This window comes from Podarcis cretensis (assembly GCF_951804945.1).
Source record: "Podarcis cretensis genome assembly, chromosome: 2".
Taxonomy (NCBI): Eukaryota; Metazoa; Chordata; class Lepidosauria; order Squamata; family Lacertidae; genus Podarcis; species Podarcis cretensis.
Window position 1 is genome coordinate 78,215,729 of NC_137171.1, and position 27,813 is coordinate 78,243,541.

The 27,813-nt window shown below is 40.5% G+C and overlaps 2 long non-coding RNA genes across 3 annotated transcripts; one reads left to right on the top strand and one right to left on the bottom strand.

Moving 5' to 3' along the window:
* Positions 1 to 196: 196 nt before the first annotated feature.
* Positions 197 to 27,060, bottom strand: LOC307211091. 2 transcript variants are annotated; one of them, XR_013836286.1, is made up of 3 exons: positions 26,973 to 27,060; positions 6,795 to 6,916; positions 197 to 2,263 (listed from the first exon to the last, which is right to left on the bottom strand). It is a non-coding gene; the product is annotated as an uncharacterized lncRNA (long non-coding RNA). The 2 variants fall into 2 exon arrangements; XR_013836287.1 differs by lacking the exon at positions 26,973 to 27,060 and adding an exon at positions 17,709 to 17,795.
* LOC307211092 lies at positions 2,260 to 5,465 on the top strand. The gene is made up of 2 exons (XR_013836288.1): positions 2,260 to 4,029; positions 5,256 to 5,465. It is a non-coding gene; the product is annotated as an uncharacterized lncRNA (long non-coding RNA).
* Positions 27,061 to 27,813: the final 753 nt, after the last annotated feature.

Sequence of the window (27,813 nt, forward strand, 5' to 3'; positions counted from 1 at the left end):
AACAGCAAACCTTCCCAGGCTTACACAACCCTCTTCTCAACAGACAGTGTTACCTGCTTCTTAAATCTCAAAGCTGGCATGACAGTCCAGTTGACCAGCTTATTCTTAAAATCAAACTGACTGACAGTTAGGCAGGGTTTATCCCTGGATTGTAAATAACAGCAACTAACTTTTGTGTAACACTGAGGTTCTATGATCTCCTTGGGATACTATATTTGAAATACAATAAAGTCTATTTACAGGGAAAAGCATGTAGCTCTGGGCTGAAGAAACTACAAAATTGTTGGCACTGGAATATTTTGCCCCCTAACATCTTAATATTGATGATTTGCCTTTTATTTCAAGCTTGATTTTCATCAGATACTTTTTTGATTTTCATTTCATTTTCTGTGTGTGCGCATTGTAATACAGATTCTTAATAACTAGTAGGGTACTATTTGAGACTTGAAAAACTGTTAAAAAGAAACCAATATTTCATTCTGTACATATATAGTTTAAAAAGAAAGAAAAAGACAATATAACATATATATTAACTGTGATGCATAGGAAACTTCGGATTCTGTCAACAGAAACCATGCTCTCTCTTTATATATATATATATATATATATGTATATGATAAACAGACTGGGGGGGGGAGAAAACAGATGAGCTGATAACAGCCTTTCAACTACAAGCTTTGCACCTTGTTCCCTTTCTTAATTGCTTGGCCTCTCTATGATGGGAAGAATGGATCAAAAAACCAAAATGGTCTATATGTTGAAATTCACTGCAATACATAAAATGCTTGCTCTCTGCGTACTGTACCTAAAAGCATGAGATTTGTGGAAAAAAATACAGCAGTACATTTGGCAATTCATCCCACTAGGGGTTATTATTCCTATATGTTTATTCATCTGTTTTTATGAATTTTTTAAATCTAGACAATAATTGTAAATAAAGAACTTACTGTCTCTGTTCATTTAATACTATGCAAAAGGTTATGCTTTCTATTGTTATTCCTACAGTGTGATGCTGGAATGTTTGTGGTTTCAAAAAAAAAAAAAAAAACCGGAAAAAAACACACAACAGTAAAATTATGTGATGTAAATTATTTTATAGTTTGAAACAAAATGATAACGTTTTACTCTTGCTGCTTACTGTCTAATAGCTATCTCCTGGCAGGAGCACAAGTGGAAATTGAAAAAAAAGTAATAAATTCACAAAGCAGCATGAACAATAAAAGTCTGAATATAACATCCTTCTTTATTTCCACTGTCAGTTGAAACAACACATGTATTTTTCAATGCACTTAATACCAGACACTTATAAATGATAGCTATGCTCTGTCTTTGCAGTTGGAGGCATTATCCTTCTGAATATCAGCTGCTGGAAACCTCTGGAAGGGAGCACTTCTGTGCTCAGGTCGAGCCTACTGGTCTCTGATAGGCAACTGGTTGGCCATTGTGATAGCAGGATGCGGGACTAGATGGGACAAAGTCCGGATCCAGCAGGCTCTTCTTTACATTCTTATAAATATTTTGGAGCACTGAAGGATTTGGGGGCAATATTCTCTTGGGAGCTGCTTGCTGATCAGTTGTGGTTCACTAAGTCGAAGGCTAGCCCCATTAAAGAAGAAGCGATCTTTGCTAGGAAGTCATAAGCCTCTCCCTGACATTTTGTGTGTGTGAATAGAGACAACTATACCACATCTGTAGTTGGTAAGCATATCTGACCAATTTAGCTTCATCACCAGTATCCTGCCAAATAGTAAGGAGGGTACCACACAACAGATCCAGATGTGTGATAAATTCACTTTCTATAATCACCTTTTGTATCATATTTCTATGCAAAGGCAAGAATTTTACTACACCTTATTTTTAAAAAAACAAACTATCGGAAAGCAGAATGTGGTAAACTTACCCCTTTGAGTAGTAAAATTCTTGCCACTGCATGACAAGATGAGAGCTATTGTATTCACTTGCAACTTTTCATTATTTAGGCTGCCTCTTCCTCCCTCTTAAAAAAAAAAAAGCAATGACAATACAAAAACATCTGAGGTTTCTTTTCTATTAAAAAAGAAAGCTGAAACTGGTTACCACTTACCAAGTATTACTGCAGAGAGCATGCAAGTTATTCCTTCATGGATAGTTCCATATTTGCAGCCTTCTTGGCAGAATCAGGAGAGGGTAAGTGCATTCTAATCATTAAAACAGAGGAGGCTACCTTCATCAATGCTCAAGTTAAACAGAGTTGCAAAAGCTTTTTGATTCCTTCATGTTCCCACTGCAATAACATTAAAGTACATAATGAGCTTGTGCATAGCCTTGACTCCTCCCTTTCCATTTTATTTTTTAATCTTTAGCAAGCCCTATCAGTGGAGATAGTTTCAGAGATCAATGAAAAACAGTAATAATCTCTGAACTGAAGGGCCACTTTGTCGCCACTGTATCATGAGTATGGAGGTTTTAGTTTCACTATTTGGCCAGAGTGAAAATGTTAGAAGCAGCTCACAAAGAGACCCTCTATTTTCTACCCAGCAACTTAAAATGGATCATTTAAAGAAAGAAAACTGTGGTATAAGTTGTCATTTTACCATATCTTATTTTGGGGCTGACAGAGTGAAAGCAACTGAACTTCTATATGAAGAAGTCTAAGCCAATGGTTTTGTATGAGGTCGGTTGCACTACTCTGTCAGGAAGATGCCTTTGAAGTAATTCTTTGCAAATATTAATGGCTTTCTGAATGGGGTATCACAGTTAATGTGTTTCTAATAAGCAGCAGCAATGGCCAGGGATGTTAATGCTGGACGGAAATGATGGAACCAGTGTGGGATATAATTTAATGCAGCTATTACTATTTTCTGCATTGGTTATAAGTGACTTGGTCCCCTGCTTCTTGCTTTTTCTCAAAATATGAAGAATATAAGCAGCTGGACATAAAAACTTGTCCTAGAGAGACAATGGAAGAACATATTTTAAGGTCTGACATATAAGTTACCACATGCCCATATAAAAATGTATATTTAAGTCATTGCCCTATGTTTCCCATTTCGGTAGCAACTTACCTTCTACTGTTATGAGAACCATCAAGTAATATTAAATTGAATCAATTAACAATTAACAATTTGATTCCCTTAAATGTGAACCTTGAGTGCCTGCATTTAATTTATACTGCTTTTTGGTAAAATGTGCAACATAGATGTATTTTTAAATTTTATAGTTTAACTTTTGTACTTGATAATACTTTGTTAAACAATCAATTTAATTTATTTAATCTCATTTAAATCACCAAATACAAAATATCAGATTCAAAAAAGCAATTGGTAACAAGTTAAAGTGACAATTTGAGTTCAGATTCGCAATAGTAGATCACTGCACTTCACCAGAAATTCATGTGGTTTGAGTGCTCAGTCCAGCTATATAAGTCCAGCTATATAAGTTTAAACACACCTAATATTCTGAATTAGCCCAGATCCATAAATGCTCACAAGAAGGAAAATATATGCTGTTAGGCCTGTTACACCCTCTCCTGAGGGGAAGTTGCTACAATGCAATATATATTGCATTTAAACTACACAAATAATTTTAAAAAGGCTCTGATGGCAGTGTTTGGCCACACTGGTTTAATGGAGCCATACTTGGGTTTCTGCACCACATGATTAATGGCAGGAAGTTGTTGGCCAGTATGATGACTCCAGTTGTTTGGGCATGGCAGACACAATGCATCCTGACATGGGGTTTAGACTGCCTGGAAGGTGCATTTTGTCATGATTCAAAGACAAGCAGGCTGCTAGCCGTTCTTGTCTTTGAGGAAGGACTACCTGCCTTACCAACCTTTTGCAGTAAGCTTCTCTCCTCCACTGATTGGGCATGGTTGTTGCAAAGTCTCTCTTTTCCTATATTTTGTGTGTTCGGATGGTCCTTTGTTAGGCTGGAAGTTTTACGTTGATGAAGTATATTACACTATTCCTTTGTTTTTTGCAGTTTGTCGCAGCTTGGGCAGGTATACAGTACAAGATCTTGGGATTTGGACACTGGCCTTTGACACAGGTAATTAGGCTTGCTAGTATGTATCTGAAACTGGGTCATTGGGATAGTATCACTGTAACAGGGTTTTTTTTGGGGGGAGGGTCAAACAGTGCTAATTTAGGGATGCATGATGTGAGTCTGTATATTTCTGTGGAGTTTTCTCTGCCTACACGTGCTTTTGGGTATCTATGGAGATGCTGTGGCGTGTCTCAAATAGCTCTGTATTTACAAATCATTTTTGAACACGTAGGGTTCTTTCCTCCACCCACCTCCACGTCAAAAAGCAGTGTGCAAACTGTTATGCGTTACAATGGTCAGAACATGTCCCATGTATGTTGGCATTTTATATCTGCAATTGTATGTGAAATATTAGAAGCTATGTTACAGTTCTATCTTTTTATATTTTGCTGCCTTGCCTTAATGCGTGAATACATTAATAATTTGAGGAAGGGTTGACCTAGAAAGTAACAGCTACGGAGGCTCAAAATCATTAGTTTGCTTCTTCAGGTCTATATACATCCTAATCCAGCTCCGTTCCTGAAGAGTTTCATTACACACCACTTGTTGCAGTACTTGTGAAATTAATGGGCATTTGACTGTGCGTTGTAATTCCTGTCCCATTAATGCAATGCTGACAGACATCTGCACCAAGGGGCACATATATTATGCTCCTCCTCTTCACCTAGTTTATGCAAGAGTCTGCACATCCAGCTACCAATTACTAAATCTAGCAGATTATCACAGCAATCCTAATACTGATATTTTGCCCTTAAGACAGTCTTCCCCCACCCTCCCCACCTTCTCACTATATAGAAGGGTCTGGTGACTTCTGTTTCAGTGTATCTGAAGAAGTGTGCATGCACACGAAAGCTCATACCAAGAACTAACTTAGTTGGTCTTTAAGGTGCTACTGGAAGGAATTTTTTTATTTTGTTTTGACTATGGCAGACCAACACGGCTACCTATCTGTAACTTCCCCCACCTTGTGTTTTCAGATGTTGTTGGACTACAATCCCCCTCACCCACAGCCAATATGACCACCAGTCAGAGATGGTTCTTTCCCCCACAGTATCTAGACTCACAATTGGCAAAGATTTATTTAAGGAAAGTATTCCTAATACAATGTGATGGCCAGTCTAGATCATTGGTTTCAGTGGGCTCAAGTACATTCAGTAATAATGTGTTATACTGTAGCTTGTGAGTTTTAGCCCAAATGGAAACTAATAATTTTACCTATTTTTCCCAAGCCCTAACCACGTAATTGCCTACAGAGAAGAAGAATGTCAAGAAGTTTAACTGTTGGTTTGCATTCTCTGGATCTTCTGGCCTCCGGATTACTGTTGTTCGAGTATGTCTGTCAATAAGATGTCAAGATGAGATGTGCCTAATTCTCGCACTGGTTGATTTGGAGTGTTGCAAGCTCATCAAATAAAGTTGTGCCTTTTTCTAACCCAAAATGGTTTCAGAGTTTCTTTTCCTTTTCTGGTTGTTGTTGTTGTTTTGCGGGGGGGGGGGGTTGCCTCTGCAATGCCCCATTAGTTGTGTGTGTGCCATACTTATGTGTACAAGGGCTTTCTGGGTCAGGGCCACTGATGTAATTCCCACTGATTTTTATATATTGTGTTTAGAATTTATATTTAAAACTGGAAAGTTATTATTGTTTCTTAAAATTAAACTCACAAGTTTTATATATTCTAAGCTCATGTATAAAAGTTTGCAAAATGTTTACAGTATAACAGTGTTTTTAAAGTAGGATAGAAAACCATTTTTGATCAAGTCAGATTTCTAGAGGTGGCTATTTCACATGAAGTAAGAGAATTGCTATACAGGAAATTACTGTTAAGGATTCTGCTTGAGACAAATTTGCTGCTTTATGTTTTCCTGTAAATCAGTGAATAAATTTCTAGATGTAGAACACAATCCAGTGTATAACTTGCAGGCACATAGTTTTTGCATGAACCCAACTCCTAGCATGGTTTTGTGTAGGAACTTAGGAAGCAACCTTATATCAAGTCAGAACAGCAGTCTATATAATTCAGTGGTGATGGACAGTAGCTCTCCAGGATTTCAGACCAGCCGTCTCTCCCACCTCTCCCTGGAATTGCTGGGAAACCACTGAATGGGGTTTTCTGGAGTTTTGAAGTGCGTTGTCAGCAATATGCTGATGACACCCAGCTCTACTTCTTGACATCTGCAGGCAAGGCAGTGGACGTGCTGGACCCTTGTCTTGCTTCGGTAATGTACTGGATGAAAGCCAACAAACTGAAACTCAATCAAGATAGGACTGAGGCACTGTTAGTGGGTGGTTCCCTAGACCTGATGGGTGGGAAATCGCCTGCTCTTGATGGGGTTACACTCCCTCTGAAGGAATGAGCTTGGGGGCACTTCTGAATCCTTTGCTGTCACTTCAGTTTCAGGTGGCCTCAGTGGCATGAAGTGTCTTCCATCAGCTTCAGCTGGTGGCCCTGCTGCATGCCTACCTAAGCAGGGATAGCCTAACTTCTGTCGTCTACTCTGGTAACCTCTAGGTTAGATTACTGCAACACATTATACATAGGGCTGCCTCTGAAGACAGTTCAGAAACTTTAGCTGGTGCAGACTTTGGTGGCCAGGTTGCTCACCAGGGCAAGACGGTTTGTGTATATTACACCAATTCTGGTCCAACTGCACTTGCTGCCAATTAGTTTCTGGACCCAATTCAAAGTGCTGGTTTTGACTTATAAAGCCTTTAACAGTATGGACCACAATACCTCAAGGACCGACCGCTTCTCCAAGTCTGAACTGACCTGGATCCTGCAATCATCATCGGAGGTCCTTCTTCATGTTTGAGTTCTGGGTGTGAAACAAGCCTCCTTGTTCTCCAGTTCTAGGAGCAAACAAGCCTCTGATCAGCTGGCAAGTGGAGCACCTGGTAACCAGAGATCCCATGGTAAATGAGGATCCTGTAATTTTCCCCACTCTCTGCCACGAAAGTCCCACCACTCTTTAGTATTCTGAGAGCAAGGAATCAAATGGTGGTATAGCTGGGAAGCGTTAAATCCAACTTGATTTTAAAATACCGTTTGCATAGGTATTAGCAGGATGTGTTGCTTACTAATTTAAAAATTCATCATTCAGTAGTTAATCTGACAGGAAGAGTGAATTAGCACAATAGGAAACAGTTTGACAGCTCATTATAAACTAAACATGCTTCATTTTCAGCATCTTTTCAGATTTCTGGACATCTGCCAGCCTGTTCATCCACTTGTAAAAGCAAAGTTACATGTACCAATTTCATTTTCCCCCTTTCTGCACACTGACAAAATCTTGACATTTTAGTTTTCAAGTTGCTTTTCTTCTCAGCATACACATCTAAAACGATTGGTGGCATTTAATTATCCCCTTCTTTAACAACTGACAGCTGTTTTGCATGGTACATTTTGCATGTGACGACAGCACCTATCCCACCCATGGAATGCTTGAGAGAAATCATTTTATGCTGATTTCATTCATCATGTGCAACTTCCTTTGCCTTTTCTAAAAACTTGGAAGTAAAAGCATCAATATTCTGCCAATAAGCATTTGTATCGCTACATTTTGTGCATGCTCAGAGCTCTTGCTTGCTTGCCTAGTTTCTTAATGCCTGTCTGCCATGACTATAGCTCCACTTGTCCAGTTGCATACAGCTACTCTTTTTATTTTTAAGTAATCACTTTCTTAGAGATGAATTCCTCCATGCAAGTCCATGTGTTCCTAAGATATGTTTTGGTCAATCCAGCTTGTTTTTCATGATTACTTTCGAAATTGGGTGTTCTGGTAAAAATGACCCTACATATGGAAGTTCTTTGAGTGGATTTTGGATCATCTACAGCCATAAATATATGAAGTCTTAACAATTTGTAAGCACACAATGGGATATAAAACAATGGCAAAAATCAGTCTGGTACTTGGGGCTGTGGCAGGAAGGCCAATGTAAGCATCAGCCAACTCTATGACCATTCATGCAATGGTAACTGGTGTATACACCATCATGCTAATTTTTTTTGTTACACAGCAGGGAGGCCCAACTTTTCATACCAAGTGGACTGCAATAGTACTTTGACACTGAACCCTCCAGAGGGGGGAAGGTGAGGCAAAAATTTGACACACATACCACAGCCCTCGTCCACAGCCCTTGTGCCACCTTCCCAAAGCTGGGTAAGTGAAGCACTGGCCTTTGGGAAGAAGGCATGAGGTTCTGACAGGGCCCTAGAGCCCTCTTTCCTCCTTCCTAAAGCCCAACACCTCATCCACCTTTGGGAAGGTGACATAAGGACTGATGGGGTAGGGGGTGTCCAATTTTGCTGAAGCTCACAAAAAGGCTTCAGGGACCACCATCAGATGTTGTTTTGGAAACCTTGGACAGCATCTCAATGAACTTTTCCTGAAGCTTAGGATCTGGGCAATATTACCACCAACCAATGTTTGATCTCAGGAATTAATAGCCACTGTAAGACACCCCACCTCATGACTGATGTAAACATCAACAGAACTGGTAAGTTTCTGTGCATAAGACACTTGAGTTTGGGCCCATAAAACTCCAATTTGCTGAGGTTTAAGGAGCAGTATGGAGCTACTTGCAAATGACTTTCAAAGAGCAGTGTGGGGCTGCTTAAAAACCTCTTGTAAACCACCCCACACTGCTCTTTAAAGCTGCTTTGAAAGCCCTTTGAAAGCAGCCCTGTGCTGTGTTTTGAAGTCCCAATAACCAAGGCCTCAAAGTGCGGCATCACCTGACATCACTATGACAAGAGATGATTGACAGGTCCTTCCTACCTGTCAAATTTGGCCCGCCACGATTGAGTGGATTAAAATCTGTCTCACTGTCCAGAAAAGCATTCCCCATGGCTGATTTGCAAGTATTCAAACAAAGCATATTGGAAGCAAATCAACTTCTAAAGCAGACACTGCAATTGCTGATCTTGTATCAGATACCCAGAGCCTTATTTGCAGCCCTATCTGATTCTATCAGCTGCATTTATCCTAGTCCAACTAATACCTCTCTTTTTCTCCTGCCAAAATGCAACATATTAAATTGTTTCTGGCTGCTGGAACACATTTATGTCCCTTTTGCAAACTGATGTGTGTGGGAGGCTGAAGCAAAAAACTCCTTTTGTTAAGCCGCTGATCACCAAGTAAGTTTGTCAGATAAAGCCAAAGAGATGGATCTAAATAATGTAGGCAGAAACAAAAAAGGGACAGTACTCTTTTTAGTGCACATACAGGGTTCAGAAGAATGACCCATATGTGAGTGGAGCATATTTAAAGAATACAGGTACATGTGCCCACATTCTCAGTAATCCTAATTGGGAATCTCAAAGAGTTGTCTTTGATTTGGTAGCAAAACTGAAATGTTGTCCTTCTGCAATGATAATTTTATCTTTTTCATTTCCAAGGTTTCACTAAGGAAATACCAAGAGCATTCATTATTTGACAATGCAATACTTATCACTGACAATTAATTCTGAGTTTCAAAATACTAGCCTACATGCATGTTTGGTGTTTCATTCTTGCTTAAATTTTTTTAAAAAGAGAGAATTATGTTCCAGTTTAGGTTAATCTGTATAACTAGAAACCATCTTCTTTGAAAACATTTACATGCATCCTTTTATAAACCATTTTGAAAACTGACTTTCCTCAAGCTATTTCCAGTTGAACATTACAATGAAATAGTTTTCCTGCTACAGCTGAGAAACAGATGCCATTTGCTTATTCTGTTCCCAGTGTTGAAAAACATCACCAAAGATTGCCAGCTTCAGTCCACAAAGATGCAGTATGCAAATTTCCAGGCAATCAAAATAGTGACTGGGGGAGTTTGGCCACCCCAGCTCAGGCCCTGTGCAAGGCTACTTTTTTCAACAAAGGAAGCACTGCTTTTACATCACTTCTCATGGTATCCACACATTTACAATTAAAGCACAGTGCCTCTTCTGCAAATTCCAAGAGGTACACATCGGTATTACACACACAGCACACTTAAGAAATGGAACTTAAAATGCTACTCAGCACAAAAAAGAAAAAGAAAAATGGTACTGGAAGCTATGTCAAACTATATGTTACACCACTACAGCATGCAACATAACCTCTTCTCTTCAGTCATCTGTGGGAGCAGGCAATCTGCTGTGGAGAAGGAGTGGAAGAGGAAATGCTGGACCTTTCTTCCACCCACTGCACAACTCCCCTCATCCAGCCACTTCATCTCCTGCCTACTGGGCTCTCGAGGCTTCATTGAGAGTTTGCACCTGACTTTGTATTCTTGTTAATGCTTGTATTTTATTTATTCTGTAGCAGCAATCATGAAGCGTGGCTAATGAATTGCTTCTGTGGCTCAAGTACATAAGCTTTTAAACACCACTGAGAAGCAGTGATCCAGATCAGACGTATTACAGGGAATGACATGCCTACCTGTGCCCCATAATACCTTCATGCTGCACATTTGCTCCAACATAATTGACATTTGGTTAATCATAATATACCTGAATGAAGTAGGTGGCCTGCATGCAATTTTTCTGCCCACCAAAATGGGCCTATAGTGGTAACAGGAATGGGTTTTATTTTTTATTTTGGTGGGGGGAAATCTTATTGCACAAGTACCCAGAGGGGAGATACTGCCAGGGAGGTAGTTACACTGAGTGAAATGAGAGAGATCAAGCATTCCAATAGCCTTAATATTAGTACTGGATCATCTGCTCTCACTTCATTTTGGAATCGGCTCAGTCCTTATGAGCTCTCTCAAGGAATGTTTGAAAAAAAACCTGCTTTCCAGAAGTGCTCTTCCAGCTTAGGGTGCTGAAATATGACTGCTGTTGCATGCTTTTTTATTGTTCCTAGCACAAGCCATAGTTAAGGGCCCCTTGGAAATTCATATGACACCCCTCAATCTTAGATGTGGATGTGAAGCAGCGACCACTTAAAACACTTGCAGGAGGTTATCAAAAGAAGTTATCCTAAAAGCAGGAAATATGCACCAACACTGAAAGAGGGGTTTAACATTAAGATCCATTTCTGTACCTGAAATGATAGTTTGAGAGATGTAAAATGTGAAGAACTGCAGTTAACCATTCATAACTGTATAAAATTTGTGAGAGATAGTGGTTACAGACTGGATACCAGTTTTTGTGACTAAAGGGCAAATATTGAGAGGAACCTGGTGCTAAGGAGCATACTCCGTCAGCACAAACATTTCTCTTTGTGTGATGGAATGATCTCTCCTCCCCTGTGGGCTGTTCTGGGGATTTGTCTAAATCTCCCACAGTTAATTTAAGGAAAGGGGGCACACAGGGAAGGAGAGGGTGGAAAACTCTTGCACTGGCAGATGTTATTACGAGCAGAAGCTTATGCTAGCTCAGGCACAGGCAAACTCAGCCCTCCAGATGTTTTGGGACTACAACTCCCATCATTGCTGACCACTGGTCCTGTTAGCTAGAGATGATGTGAGTTGTGGTCCCAAAGCATCTGGAGGGCTGAGTTTGCTAGCTGGACCAGTTAGTTGAATCCACAGTAATAACATAATAAGATGCAGGATAGACAACAGTCCATAGTGATGAATTCACAGCAAAGGACTATGCACATTACACCTTAAATCAGACTATAAGAAATAAATGAAGTTTAAGGAAAACAAGCTGAACAGAAGAGGAACATCTAAGATTCATCTGAAACCCCTCACCACTTCATAATACCTGTCTAGAGATGTAAGAAGTCATCAGTTTCCATTCCACCCTGTGTTTGTGACATATGGTGCTGCCTCCATTCTGCTTCCAACAAAAGCAGCATTATTTGCCATGGTGTCTGCTATGGTGATGTTTTATGTAATTAATTACATAATTGTATTATCATTACATTATTCTATACCATTCATTTCAATGCAGAGAAAACACAATGTAAATTTGGGGCCAGGGGGTTCATCAATTATGTATTGTTATATATAATTTGAGGACTGAATACAACAACAGTAGATACCAGTTGTACTAGGTTAATTTCTGTTCCAGACAAGGGATGAATAAGCGAAAATTGGCAATTTCTAGTCCTGCTTTGGTCAGAATTCTCCAACATTCCTGTCCATCACAAGAGGCAAAATGAGGAAGGATGAAACTAAGGAAAATGACAGTCCACTAGGCCATTGATGAAATTTCTATCACTGCAAGTGTTATAAGAGCTGCTAGTTAAACGAATGATCTGTTTTAAAAGTTGGTTCTTCCACCACTTACAATCATGCTCCCTGATTCTTGTTTAATTTCTCTTGCACCAAGAGAATATTTCCAAAAATCCAGACCTACTTTTGCAGTCCATGAAGAAGGCTGTGAAAATGAAGTGGCAAAAGTGGGATGGCATTTTTGAGGGGGTCTCAGCACTATGAAGAACAGGATCCCTGCTATTCTTACTTGGATCCAAAGCCCTTTACCCATAGAAGCGTGACACTCCATCCCCATGGCTCAATTCAGCGACACACACCTTTTGAAATACGATTGGGCGGTGTCAAAGCTGACAGTTCCCACCATCTGGCAGACAACTCACACAGAGATCTAGTCCGGCAAAGACCACCCTCTTTGAGCACAGCCACCAATCTGCTAGATCTAAGATTTAGTAAGTCCAGAAAGCAGCATAAGAGCTTTTCTCGTAAGGCAATTGACATGTAGAGACTTTCCCTTCCTGTGTTGGATGATTTCAATTAAATTAAAAAACCAAGAAACCTTTTTATTAAAAAAGAACTCACTTAAATACCAGCACTGTTATTCACACCAAAGTCATGTTCATTTCAGGTATTTATAGTGGCTTTATTGTGTAAGAAGTTATTTAGACAGAGATCCATAGATAGTTGTTGGCATACACTCACTATTAAAAATAAATAAATCCTTAGCACAACTCAGTGCACTCCACCCAAGGCCAATAGGTCTCCTTGCTTGGTGGTGTGTATATATCTGGCATCCCCAAACTCGGCCCTCCAGATGTTTTGAGACTACAACTCCCATCATCCCTAGTTAACAGGACCAGCGGTCAGGGATGGTGGGAACTGTAGTCCCCAAACAGCTGGAGGGCCAAGTTTGGGGGTGCCTGGTATAAATAATAAGATAATCATAGTTGCCATCTTTAGGCTCTGATCAGTCATCAGAAGAAATGAGTATGCAGTGTTTCTTTTTGGATTGAGACCAGAGGGCAGATCCTGCACATTGATCACACATCTGCATGTATCTTTCCCTTGTAAAAAGTTACAGGTGTTCTCACTACTCCACTGTGAGAGGGAACACTATACAGTTGATCTGTGCATTTAAATTGTGTCTCTCTGGGTTGAGTATCTTTAAATTTAGCAAAAGGGTTTTGTTTGGTTTTGTTTCCTGTTCTAAGTTCTTATTAACAGCTCACTCTTTACTAGTTTGGTAAATGTGCAGTAATCTGTTAAGACACTTTCAGGCAACAAACAGAACCTCAGGTGTTTACTTTGCATCCATATTTCAAGCACCTCCCCATTTTATGCACAGAAATCTTCTCAGAGTGCATTCCAAGTCTAGGGGTACTGCACATGTTTAGGATGAGAACAAATTTAAGTCACGGTGGTAACAGCCTCTTTAAAAAATGGACATGAAACAAATGATGTGCTTTGCAAGAAGGATTGATTCATTTAAAACTAAGGTTTGTTCTAACAGCTTGAAAAGAAAACATTTATCTTTGAAACCTGTATATGCTATTGCTATTTCAGTGCTTGAATTAACCACATAGTGTCACCCTAGACCATCTAAACCAATCTTGTGTAGACATTGCAGTTTTGTATTTCAATACTGCAGTCCCATGAAGCTCTTCAACTTCATAATGAACAGCACAAGCCTAACCAGGTCAACTTGGAAGTAAATCCTGTTAAGTTCAGATAAGTGGGGTTAGGACTGCAGCCTAAATTGTAGTTTTGGCAAAAGACTTGATGGAGCATGATAAAATAGGGTAAGCAATAGAGATTTCCTGAAACAGTGTTTGATTCTAACTTGAAATTTACTGTTTGGGAGAGCCCAAGGAATTGGGTGGGAGGGGTGATTTATAGTTGGGGAATCCCTCTACCCCAAATTCACTTAGTTGCTTCCTAGAGCTATAATTCAATTGCCCTATGATGCTAATTTCTTGTATTGGGGACTAGATGAGCAGGAAGTTGTTATTATTATTCTTAGACTTCTTACTCAAAGATTCCCAAGCAAGTTACAACACATTTAAAAACAAGAATAAATATAACATACTATTAACAAATTCATACACAGAACATACAATTCATATCTATATAGCTATTGATAGATATACACAAAACAAACCCTACCCCACCCCCACCCCCCAAAAAAAAACCTTTACAGAAAGCTTTGTCATCAACTCAGTCCACCAAAAGCCTGAGGGAAAGGGTTAGTCACCAAATAGATGCCAGTGAATGTGTCAAGCAGACCTCCCTGGGAAGAACTTTCAACAGACGGCTCACCCCCTTGCCAACACATGCTGAGCTTCCCTCAAAGGAAGGCCTTGGATGAAGATCTAAAGGTAGAGATAGGTTCATATCAAGAGTGGTGGTCCAGAAGATATTGGGATCCTGAACCATAAAGAGCTTTACAGGCCAACACCAGCACTTTGAATTGGGTTCAGATGTATATAGGCAGCCAATGTATCTGGAGCAGATTTGGTGTTTTATTATCGGGTTGCCTCAAACCTATCAGCAGTTTGACATCCCCATTCTGCACTAATTTAAGGTTCTCCACTAACTATCAGAAGGATAATGCCTGCCAGCCAGGTATCATATAGTCCAGGAGTCAGCAAACTTTTTCAGCAGGGGGCAAGTCCACTGTCCCTCAGACCTTGCGGCGGGCCGGACTATATTTCTTTTTTGGGGGGAATAAACTAATTCCTATGCCCCACAAATAACCCATAGATGCATTTTAAATAAAAGGACACATTCTACTCATGTAAAAACACACTGATTCCTGGACCGTCCGTAGGCAGGATTTAGAAGGCGATTGGGCCAGATCCGGACCTTAGTTTGCCAACCCATGATATAGTCAATGTGACCATATCATGATGCTTCCTAGCCAATCAGATTTAGCTAAATCAGAATATCACTGAGGGCAAATGAAGCCAATTAAGAATGACAGCAATGTTTCTTGGACCAGTATTTTCCTTTACTCTGAATTGGCGCACACTTTTGTTCTCCTTTAGGACAAAAATGGTTAAAAGGTGGGAGCTTTGGAATGCTATGAAATGTTATCACAAAAGCAGGGGTTTGTAGTGTAATCAAACAAACCCTGAAATGAGCATATTTAGACAGATTAAAGACTTCTCCAAGCTGAATCAGGCTTCCTTTGAGTTACTACAAACTGCACGAAAGGTCTCCTGAAACCTTGTGAGAAATTTAGACTTTGGGAGGCAGATTTTGTAGCTTCAAAAATTGAAACATTTCTCCCCAGGCCACTGTGAGAACAGGATACTGAACTAGATCCATCAGAAACTTCATATGTTATTACTTCCACCTTCTCTTGTCCACACCCCCCCCTTCTAGCCTTGCTCAGGCCCCCTCCTCTCTGAAGTGGAATCTGCAATCACGAAAGAATGTGGTTGTTCTGGAGACACTTTACCAATAGATCTGCGACTCTTCACCACTTCCTGGGACTTTTAAAATCCGTTTTTACTGTGTCTGGAATCTTTTCTGCCAGTCCAGGGGTAGTACATTATCATCATTTACACAGAGATATCTTCCTGATGGTTGTGCTCCTAAAGATCAATGATAAGGGCATAGCCACCTTAATCACCACTACAGTGTGTTTGTGGAAGTGAACTGTTAAGACAGAAAGATAATACGTATGAGCATCCTTCCAACAAGGAACCTAGGAAGCTGCATACACTCTTTCCAAAGGCAAGGTTTTTCTTGCTCCTCATGCTATATTCTAACATGTATAAACCCCTGGAACAAAACACTTGGAAAATTAGTGATACACTATTTCCACTGCTTCTTTGTCCTTCTGTGAATATTTTAGAATTATTTTGGTTTGGCAGAATCCATTTGAATAGCACCTTTTTGTGCCTCGGAACTGTAGACCTGCACTGCATGCTGAAGGTGACCCAATTTCAGTACTTTTCCTAAAACCAAAATAACTCTAGGGGCTAAGTCACCTTTAAGGTAACAGTCACCAAGGTGATTTTTTGTGACAGCTAAGCTTTCTCAATCTTCTCTTTGAAGACAGTTTCATTTTCTACCTTAAAAATTTATCACCATTGCTGTAAGTCCCATTCCATTTGCAAGGTGAAGGTACGGCTTGGACTGAGTTTTTGTAAGCCACAACCAGCCACACACACCACATCGGAAGAGAACTTTGCACACATGGAATCTGTATGCACAAGCACATCCTGTATTCCAGAGAAGATATGATAACAGTTAATTAAAGAACTCACACATCCAAAAGGAGCAACTCTCTCATCTGCAAATTGATATGATTGCTGTGACAAGGATGCCTTCTAGTGTCAGGAACATAACTCTTCAAAATAACTTTTCAGCTGCACCTAGTAGCTCAGCCTATGAGATGCTCTGCTGAGAACGTAGCTCCTAGGACCTTAGCCTTGCTGTTTCCTTAGAAGCATGGACTCATAGAACTGTCGAGTTGGAAGGGACCACACAGGTAACTAAGTCCAACTCCCTGCAATGTAGGATTGTATTTTATTTTTACTCAAAGACGGGCTTGAACCCATGAGCTTGAGATTAAGTGTCTCGTGCTCTACTAATTGAGCCAGTGCTTTTTTTTCTTAAAAAAAAAATAGGGGTACTCTCATTTTCCTACTCATATTGAAATAAAGGTAAAGGGACCCCTGACCATTAGGTCCAGTCGTGACCGACTCTGGAGTTGTGGTGCTCATCTCGCTTTAATGGCCGAGAGAACTGGCATACAGCTTCCGGGTCATGTGGCCAGCATGACTAAGCCGCTTCTGGCGAACCAGAGCAGTGCACGGAAACGCCGTTTACCTTCCCGCCAGAGTGGTACCTATTTATCTACTTGCACTTGATGTGCTTTCAAACTGGTAGGTTGGCAGAAGCAGGGACCAAGCAGCAGGAGCTCACTCTGTCGTGGGGATTCGAACCACCGGCCTTCTGATTGGCAAGTCCTAGGCTCTGTGGTTTAACCCACAGCACCACCCACATCCCATATTGAACTACTGCCCCTCAATTAGGCCAAACTTAGACTCTCAAAATGTTTAGCAGTATGCATACCCCTGCATTCCCCCAGAAAAAAGCACTGGATTGAGCTATCCCACAGCTTCCTAATATCCACTTGTCAGGGAGACAACTGTACAATGCAAGGGGTATTGGGGCACTTGGTGGTTATAGAGAGGGACTAGGTGTCCTCCTGTCCCTTGAGTGGCTTTTTATGGATAATTTGAAAGAGAGGTGTGGGTGACATTTCGTCAGCACAATAACACAAGTCATTACATTTACCGCTGCAGCTTAAGCCAATGCATATTATTGGGATGAGAAACGGCATCTGCTCTTGCAGCTATTCTTGAAAGAAGCTATTAAAAGTAAAAAGTGAAGGCCCAGTGGCTCATGAACCATGCTTATTGGTCCCTTAGAGTCTCTCAGGGAACAAAAAGCCTGTTAAATATAGAGGGTGGCTCAATTGAACTAAATTGCCCACAGCAGCCAACACAAGGGAACACCCGATTTCCATTGTACTCACCATTCCAGAGGGGCTGAGTTTGCACGTTGCCTCTTGCCCCAGTCGAAAGAGACTGTGGGAAAGGGGTCAGGAAGGACTTTGTGCAAGTCTTCCTGGCAACTGTGAGGGGAGAGGGGGAGGGGACAGCTCAGACTTTGAGAGCTGCTTGTTTAACTTTATTGAGCAACTGATGCTTGTGAATGTGCAAGGATTAGAAATGAGTAGCTCAAGGTTACAAGCTGTCTGCCTTTGTTTCATATAATACCATTCTGATATAATTTATCAGGACTCTCTTTTTGTCACACCATACAGCTAATGAATATCTTGCTACTACAGCTGCAGAGGCTTACGCAGATCTATTGGCAACTGCCTGTGTTGTGTTCAGCCGCAAATAAGGAGGCAATGAAAAGATCAGCCTCTATAAATGTATGATGATACTACATAAGGTCTGTACATTTATTTTTTTATTTTACAAAAGCTACCCTCAATCCCCCAAGTCTCTTGTTTTGGCATAGGACAGTGTATACTTAGCATCACAGTTGTTGCCTTGGAAACTGGAAATCACATGATGTGTGCTGCCAGTGGAGCATGCTCAGTGAATGAATAAGCAAGGCCAATTTTTCTTCCTTTGCTTTAAAGGCTCTTTGAGACTTCCTGTTGTCAGCTACAGCTGTAAGGAATGCTTAATTTGCATCGTATCGAGAAGCACGGGGCAAACGCTCTGGCAGCGTCTGGGATTGTGGCTGCTTAAACCTAAATTAATGTAGAACAAAACAATTCACACTCCACTGCTGTGGGAAAGTTCAGACTCCCAGCACGGAGACTTTCCAAGATGTCCACGCAAGGAAATTCTTCCGTTAAGGGGGGAGGGGAAAATTAGCCAGTAAAAAATCTCTGTAGGAAGCTTCCCTCAATCTGAACACAAAGAAGACCTTGGGTCACTTTGAACCCTACTGGTGCTTGTTACATCTTATCATTAGGTGTTTTGTTTTATTTTGTTCTTAAACATAAAGATCTTTTAAAGGGGGGGGGGATCTACAAAAAACTATTCCCAGCTTTCCTTTTTAAAGTTGGCCCAACATCCTTTCTTCCTTTCTTCTCCCTCCTGTCCCGCCCCCTCACCCCTTTTTAAAAGGAGGTTAGCTAATTCTTCTGTTGAAGGCTGTAGTGCTGTACTTTCTTCCCATTTGCATGTGGATGTGTGCCTAGAATTCCTGATCAGCCCTCTGCAGACACTTGCTACTTTGTGGAGCTTGCAGCATAGGGATATTCAAGCCCAGACCCAATCTGGTTTTGTTGTTTTTCTCCAAAGAATAAGATCTCTGTTGGAGTTGACTTGAATCATGCTGCTTCCTTGGTGCTAAATCGAGGACATCCTATAGAAAGAGTCAGGGCTGGAAGTTTTGTTTCCCCTTTAAAGGGTTGTTTCTCATTACAATGGCATTGCCCCTTGAATCTCTGGGATGATAGGTCTTCCAGAAATAAAATGTTTAATAATTACTGTAATGAGATCACCAAGTTTAGTTTCTACTACTATTCCTAGCAGAAGTAAGTAGCTATCCCCCTGCTTCTCTTTTACAACTTAAGGAAATGCTTTTCACATGTTCATATCTTACACATTGACTGAAAGTCAAAACAAAACAACAAACAAAAACCTACAAATGAGGGGTTTTCAAGCCTTTGTTATATGGAGAAATTATAAGGAGAAATTCAATTTTGGTTGCATTTTAAGAAATGGGCAAAAAACCACAGTAGTGAAAATAGCATACAAACAAGCATTATATTAGGAACAATTGCTTTCAAAACGTATATATAAAATTGCACTAAAATGCTGGTGGATTTTCATAAAGATTTTTTAAATTAAAACCATAAATTGCTGTAGAATTGTAGAAAATTGAATTTAAGTTTGGAAAAATGAAAAATGAGAAAACCAAACTTGACAGATTTGTCCACCCCCACTTTCTTGCTATCTCAAGGCCACCCTTGGCTTAACACAATGCGAATTTGATTTCAATTAATCAATGTCCTTGATGAGAGAAAGGAGTACCAGGGAGAGGGTATTCAATTGCACCCATCCTTGGGTAAGAGAGTTGGGTGAGAGATAGCAACCTAAATAAGAGCCAGATTGCTGTTGGATGCTGTGTTGTGTGTAGTGGTGGATATGTATGAGATGAAGGAGAAGACCAAGATTAGTGACACTGAATGAGTAGTAGCCGTTGTATTATTTGTGTAGATGTAAGGAAGAATTTGAGTTTGGGGTATATGTATTAGTGGGGTAAGTGTTGTATTTTGTGAATCAGGATATGTCTTGGCACGACTTACTTTGCCAAACCTTTATTAGGCATTACAAATATAGGCCATCATAAAACATCCATGTATATTTTTTTTAAATATACACAAAACAGTGTCTTGGCAGGAGAAATGTTTTGAAATGTGCTACAATATTTTTGTTTTCTGTGATTTTATTCTTTTATTACATTGCATTGTATTGTAGTTCCTTAGTTCCATTGTTTGTTATATACCTATTGTATTTGCTATTTTGTAAACTGTGTAAAGACTCTCTTAAGTACAGATGCACCTCCGTTTGACTTCTGAAAAATTGGAAACCAAGGACCATCTTCCAATTGGTTCCCAATTGCACAGGCGTGCCAGAAACAGTAGCAGTAGCCGCACCAGACGTTTGGCTTCCAAAAAAAGTTCGAAAACCAGAACACTCACTTCCGGTTTTAGATCGTTCGGGAGCTGGAACATTCGACTCCCAAGGCATTTGGGAGCCGAGGTACGACTGTATTAAACTATATATACACATATTAAATAAATAACCTTTATACCAAAAACAAGGGTTGTTATCATCTAATTCTCTGCACTCCCAGCAAAGGTCTCTTACTGAAAATTGGCCAAATCATTAAATACTACTTACATAGAGTCCTACTGGGTTTTTTTGGCAGAGGTTGGACAGTCCCATCCCAGGGAATTTATATGGGTTTGGAAGGGTCCTGATGTTGATGAAGGGAGAGAGAATCAAGGGAAAGGAGATCAAATTTGGGAAGATTTTTGATTACTTGAGCAGTAAGTAAACAGAAGGGTTGTGATTATCTGCAAAGCAAATTAATCATGAGTGGAGTAAATCAGTTGGAGAGATGGATGTGAACAGGGTAGATAATAAGTGTGAGTTTTTAATCAGGTTCCCACCTCTAAAATGGCTGTTGTGCTACATCTTATCTGGGGGCTGGGAAACCCACCATTACCTTATATGCATTTGATTATTTGGGACAATTCACTTTTCCCTCTGGTCTACATGCCTGTTGGAAATAATGGCCAGCCAAATGTGGTATAGTGGTGAGAGAGACAAAATCAGACTGGAAATACTTTAAATCCCTGCTCCTCCATGAAGCTTACTAGGTGACTATGAGCCAGTCACTACCTTGTAGCCTAACCCACATCAGAGAGTTGTCTTGAGGCGGATAAAATGAGTAAGAGACAACCATACTGCAGCTGAGAGAGAGCAGCTTGCCTGAGGCTATCTAGTAAGCACAGAATTCTCTTCAGGTGTTTAAACATAATATCAGATACATTTCTACTGTGATAATCAGAACACAAACCTGTTTTAAAGTATTCTCAAAATGTCGACCACTTCAAGGTCAATTTTGCCAAAAGCAGCAGACAAACGTGTAAAATAAACAAATAATATTTATGTATATTTCACGTTTTCTTGACTGAAGTCTCCTATATTCTGGTGCCGCATACCTGGTATCATTTAATAGTAAAGTTTTAGAAACATTATGTATTTCTCCAGCAGGCTTCAGCACAACACTGGGCTTTATGTGCATTGGCTTAGACTGACAACCAGAATGAAGGACACAGAGATTCAGTGAGAATAATTACTTGAATGCCGCCATATCATTCGCTCTTTTCCAATCCAGCAGGATTTGTGAAGACCGAGAGCTCTTTTGGCTTAACTATAGCACAAATAATAAACTTGTCATGTTGTTCTCCAGCAGGCCACATAACCCTATAATTGTGTTTTTGCAGGCAGTGATATAAGTTGCAGGTGCTAAAACAAAATCTTGCAGCAGTATCCAATATTTGGCCAACAGGAGAAAGCCTCCAATGCTGTCCCAGCTGTCACTACAAAGCACTTCTTTGCAAAGAAAAGTGGTACGGGATTCACTAATCTTAAATGGCTTCTGGGGGTATAGCATCAAGTGCCAGCTTTGCACTGAATAGGTGAGGGAGATCACCAGTGTAGCCAGCAATGTTACTTGTGACTGATGCACTGTTTCAAGGGTCAGATCCCAGCACAAGCGGAAAAGCCTCCACATTTGTGATCTTATGGGCAGCATAGGATGCTATTTATCTTATGTTGAAACTACTTATTCATCTAGTCCTCTATGGTTTTTAGCTTTTTGGCAGGATTTGCTGTTTTCTCGGTAGTCTTAACGTCTCCAAACTCTTCTGGCAACTGAACAGACTTTTACGTTTTTCTCTTTTCCCCCCCTCTAAAGAAACTAGCCAGTTCCTCTCTCTTTTAAAAGTGCATTGTTTAGGCATTTTGTTCTTTCAAACTCTTAGAAATCGCTTCCTACAAAGACTTTTTTCTGGTTTTTAATTCAGCTGGAAAGAATGGTCTCTATTAAAAACGTCAACAAATACAGGGGAAGAACAAATTAGAATAGTAGGGGAAGTAGAATGTTTTGCAACAACTCCAAATGGACTGGCTCCTGAACTTTCTCCTGGAATACTTATCTCTATGTTACCTTGTGTGTTTCTGTGTTAATCTAATGGTTATAAAACTGTTGCAAGTTGTTACTTTTCATTAATATTTTAGTTGCTTAGTTCAGTTATTCTGTTACTCCACTGTATTATCAAGATAAATTAAACCTACCAGGCATCGGTGATGGACCAGGACAAAAAATTCCCATTAGCGTTAGAAGCACACCAAGACAACTTCAGGCTGTAGGCTATAAACCAAATTAATTTTTCCATAATGTCATGATTTCTGTAAGCATAAGTATGTGTCTAATTTTTTTAAAAAAACCACCCTGTAAATTCTTGAAAAATACTTTATCTGCATCAGACCTCTGTTCCAGAGCTTCTCGCGTCTAGAGCAGGGAATTGTGTCCTTCCCACCAACTTCTAAGCTGAATAGCGTTTCTTGGATTGAGCTATTTTGTGACTTGCAAACCTACCCGCAGAAGTAATTTTGCAATGGTGTTCTCAAACCCTTTTTAAAATTTTCAACCTGCCTATGAACCCAGAAACTTTGAGGACTGCTGGCTTAAAGTATCACAGATTTTTAAAAGAGACCACAGAACCTCAGATTCATGGAGGAGTGTGTCAGGGATTGGCAGGGCTCTGAAGAGTGTGTGGCAGAGGTAGGGGTACCAAGGGAGTGATCCAGCCAGTGGTTTATGGGGCTTGGTGTTGCCTGCAAGGCAGGATCCAGGGCAGGAGGAGGAGGAAGGGGCAGGGCAGACCAAGATGGACAATGTGGTGGAGAAGGAAGAGACTGTTGAGGCAAGGGATGGCCAAGTGTGCTTACCACTATCCCCCACCTTGTTGTCTTCTAGAACCAAGCTAGGCATAGCTTCAGGTTGTGCCACCCCCATCAGATGAGGTTACATAAGCTGAGGGGTGGGGTGTGGTCCTTCTGTTGCTGTAACTGCTCCACAGGGCACAAATCTGGGGACAGCTGCCTAGAGGCTAGAAGTGTGTGTATGTGTGTGTCTGGAGCACTGTAGGAGCTGCTGTAAGTGCTTCTTTGGCAATAAAGACTTAACTATCAGATGTGTGCATTCCTTGGCTGGGGAGAGGGCAGGACAGAGAGACTGCTAAATCCATTGCTTCTCCTACCAGAATTGCTCCATCTCTTAGCAGGGACGATGATGGCATGGAAGTAGCTGCTTAATCAACTCCTCCCCTGAGTGGCAGGAGAATAAGCTATGCTGCAGCATCTACCACACCACTGAGGTAACATGAAATCAACTAATCTCAGCATTCTAACTACTACTCAGTTTTCCAGATAGGATGACTGATTTTCTTCCTACATTTATATTTCCCCTACGAACTAACGCCTGATTTCTCTCTCTTTGAGTTAACAGATATCAGCCGTACAGGAAAAATTAAGTGACAATGATTGGCAGGGAATATCTTTTGGTGTATTTCTATTATTAGATTTCAGGATATAGCATGCAATCACTATTCTCATAAAGCAGCAGTGCATTAATGCAAGAAATTACGTAGGCATATGTGGCTTCAGTTTTTGCTCCTAGTGCAGGAAATCTGCATAAAATTTTATGAAACATGTTAACTTTTGGTACCCTAATTTATATCCCATCATCCATCCTGAGTTTATTCTTCTCCAAAGTGTTTTGCAATGGCTGCCTCATCTTTTAGAATTTCTCTTTTGAATCACTATTACAGCTAATTGTTGCAAAATTTCAAGGTATATAATATATTTTTAAAGAGCAATATATTCTAAAGAAGACAGTTGTTGCATGCTGTTACTCTGGTAACGTCAATGAGGCAGGCATGTGAAGCTTATATCAATTAATTGAGGTTACACAGAGGTAGAATACCCCTTATTTGCTTCCAATGCCACATAAGAGAACAGGCCTGAAAAATGTTTCAGAGAAAAAAAATGAATTAAATATAAGGACTGATAGCACTGAGGGCAGTAGATCATACATTATAAAGAAGGAAAAGAAATTGGAAAGATGACTAATGCTTTATGTGCACTGCTGATTTACAAAAGGTGACTGCTCCATTGCAGCTGGCAGCACGCGATACTAAACAGATGCTATAGACTTGTGTTGTCCTGCTAGGAAGCACCCCATCAGAATTCATAACAGGGCATATCATATCATAGTGCTTTGTAAGATGTAAAACAAGTGGCATAGAATTAGGAAAATATATACAGATCATGTTTTCCCTCTAAGAAACACTGCATGGAATATCCATACAATGTGCATATATCCTCCTATGTCATTGGTTTAAAGAGCACATAGAGCATTATACCTATCATTTGGGACTCCCATGGTATCACAAGTCTACTCTTCAGTACCTATTCCTCATTGTGTTGGGCATCTGTTTTTCTTAAACAAGTTCCATATAGGTAAAATAATTTACTGTTAGTAGTAGATAGTTTCAACTCTGACTGATAACAGCCCATTTCTACTGCCCATCATGCTTCTTCATTTCTCAAAGGCTCTGAGAACCAGGAAAACAATAAAATGAGTTGCATAACTAGCTAGGAGGTTATTTTAAGAACAGTGTGTGTTCCCTGACTGCACTGACTAAATGCAGGAGTTAGTACATAATTCAGTATCTAAGGCTGCAATCCAGTACACATCCACCAAGTAAGCCAGATTGGATAGAGTAGAGATTACTTCTGGTAAATGTAAGTGGTTGAAGGGTAGATCAGTGCCCTGCCTCATTCGTTCCCTCTCTTCCTAAAGGAAAAGCTCTGTGCATTATGAAAACGTGTTTGTATTCAAATATATGTTTGTGTATTGTTTCTCATCCAGATAGATAATAATGGAATAAAAGTATGTTCTATAAACAGGCATCAGTTCCAGCAGCAACTTGCGGGGGAGGGGAGCAGATTTCATAGAATCACAGTTGGAAGAGATCCCAAGAATCATCTAGTCCAAACCCTTGCAATGCAGGAATATGCAGCTGTCCCATACGGAGACTGAACCTGCAACCATGGTGATATTAGCACCACACTCTAACCAAATGAGCTATCCAGGCATCTAATTTTGTCCAACAAGTACTTCATCAATCTTCTGCTGGTAATGACATAGTCATAAATCACAGTATATGATACAATCTAAACTTCACAGTGTTAGGTAATTTTAGCTGTTTAGTTTTACTTGTGATGCTGCTGGATCGGATTGTTTATGAAAGTGGAAGTGTGGATGAGCCTTTGGTTGACTCTGACATTGGTTCTGGCTCCATCTACTGTTTGTCTCACTGTTGTCTACACTATCAGTCTTTCCCAGCAGTACTGGAGTCACCAGGCATTGAACCTGGCAGCTTGTACATGCAACTCATGTGCTCTACCATTTACAAAGATGAATGTATATCAGGCATGCATGTTGAGCATGCTGCTTTATGGTAGTGAGACAAGGGCAACTTACACCCGCTAGGAGCGGCACCTCAGTGCAGGGCTGGATTTAGGTCTGATGGGGCCCTAAGCTACTGAAGGTAATAGGGCACTTTATATGTCCTTTGTCAACAACAAATTGTTGCTGTTTTTTGTGTTGAATATATGCTATATGGTAATTTATGGACCTAATAGATATCTAAAGCCATTTGCTGTATGTAGGTTTTACAGTGGTACCTCGCAAGACGAAAAACACGCAAGACGAAAGGGTTTTTCGTTTCTTGAGTTGCTTCGCAAGACGATTTTCCCTATGGGCTTGCTTCGCAAGACGAAAACGTCTTGCGGATTTGCTTCCTTTTTCTTAAAGCCGTTAATACCCAGGGAATCCGCGCTCCGCAAGACAAAAAAATCGCAAGACGAAGCAACTCGCGGAACGAATTAATTTAGTCTTGCGAGGCACCACTGTATTTTATTTGTTTTTAATCTTATATTTTGGAAATGTACATCCAGGTCTTTTTCTTTAATTTTTTTGGTGGGCCCCTGAAGAGAGTGAGGCCCTAAGCTATAGCTTGTTCTGTCACTGCCTCAGTGCCTTCCACATGGACTGCACCAGGAAGATTTTGGACATCACAGAGTCTCAAACAAAGCCTCTCCCAAGCCCACATTCCCACTCCTGTCTCAGTGACGTCTACACTTGGGAGAGTCTCTCCCAAGCCCACATTCCCACTCCTGTCTCAGTGACGTCTACACTGGCTTGTAGATGGCAGGATCTCCAAGAACATGCTCTATAGGAACCATGCTCTATAGGAACATGCTTCAGGAACCAGGCCCATTGGCAGACCAACTATGCATTACAAAGGTGTCTGCAAATGTCACATGAAGGCTGGAAACATCAACCCCGCCAAAGGTAATCCCTAGTAGATGACTGTAGCTCTTGGAGACAGTCAGGTCATGTATCCACAGCAGTGACCAAAGGAAGAATGATTGCTTGGAGGAGCACAGAGAGAAGAAATGCTGTGGATGCCTTCATCTGCCTCAGCAGCAAGAAAACGTCTCTCCTGTATTGGCACAGCAGGTACTGTAACCTTCCAACAGTTTGACTTCACCCCCAAAGGCACACTCTTCCATTGCCTCCTGAGACAGACGGATGCCAATCAACTATTTAGCTACAGACTTACCCCTCGAATCTCATAAGACCTTGTGGCAATCCACACCAAAGGACTTGAGATGGCAATGCATTGAAGATGACTCTTCCTCCATCCCAGCAAATCCTTCCCTCCCTCCACAGTCTTTGCTTATGGCTGTGCTATTTTTCTAGAAAAAAGGGTCTGGGAATCACCATGGGCGCCTCCCTTGTTCTCTTAAAATGGCAATAGCGCCCACCTAAAAGGTGTCAGAACTGAGTTCTGGTGAGTTCCGGCTGAAAAAAAGCCCTGCTTATGGCAGAGCAGTTAACCACGTGCGTCTCCCACTGCAGTGTAAAGTGACACACCCCAGGAACAGCTATTGTCAAACTGACGACAGAACACAATTACCATCTTCCAAGTTCTGTTACTTGAAAAGTGTGATAATCATAGCAGAAACCTGCCTGTTTGGGAATATTGGAGAGGTTGTACATGTTGGGCAATGAGTACTCTCTGTACTGAAGCTCAGTACACAAAGCTGCATGCATAGCAGTGTGCCTACCCATAAAGTGTAGGGAATATTAATGACTTTGGGTGAGTTTCACAGCTTACATCACATGATTCCATTTAGCTCCACAATATTATGTTGGTTTCTATTTTTATAAGCAATTCCCATGGTGATGTCATAGCATCTTTGGTGGTCCATATTTCTTGTCTAGCTTCACTGATACTTTTATCTTCCCGGAAGTCAGAAAGGTCAAACAGTTAATGAACTTTTTAAAAGGAATATCCAGTTCTTTTCTATCTAGATACTTGGCTCTGGCAAAAGGAGCCTGCTGTGCCAAACACCCATTCTGTTGCCATTGCTTTCCTGCTGAGAAACCCATTTTCTGGA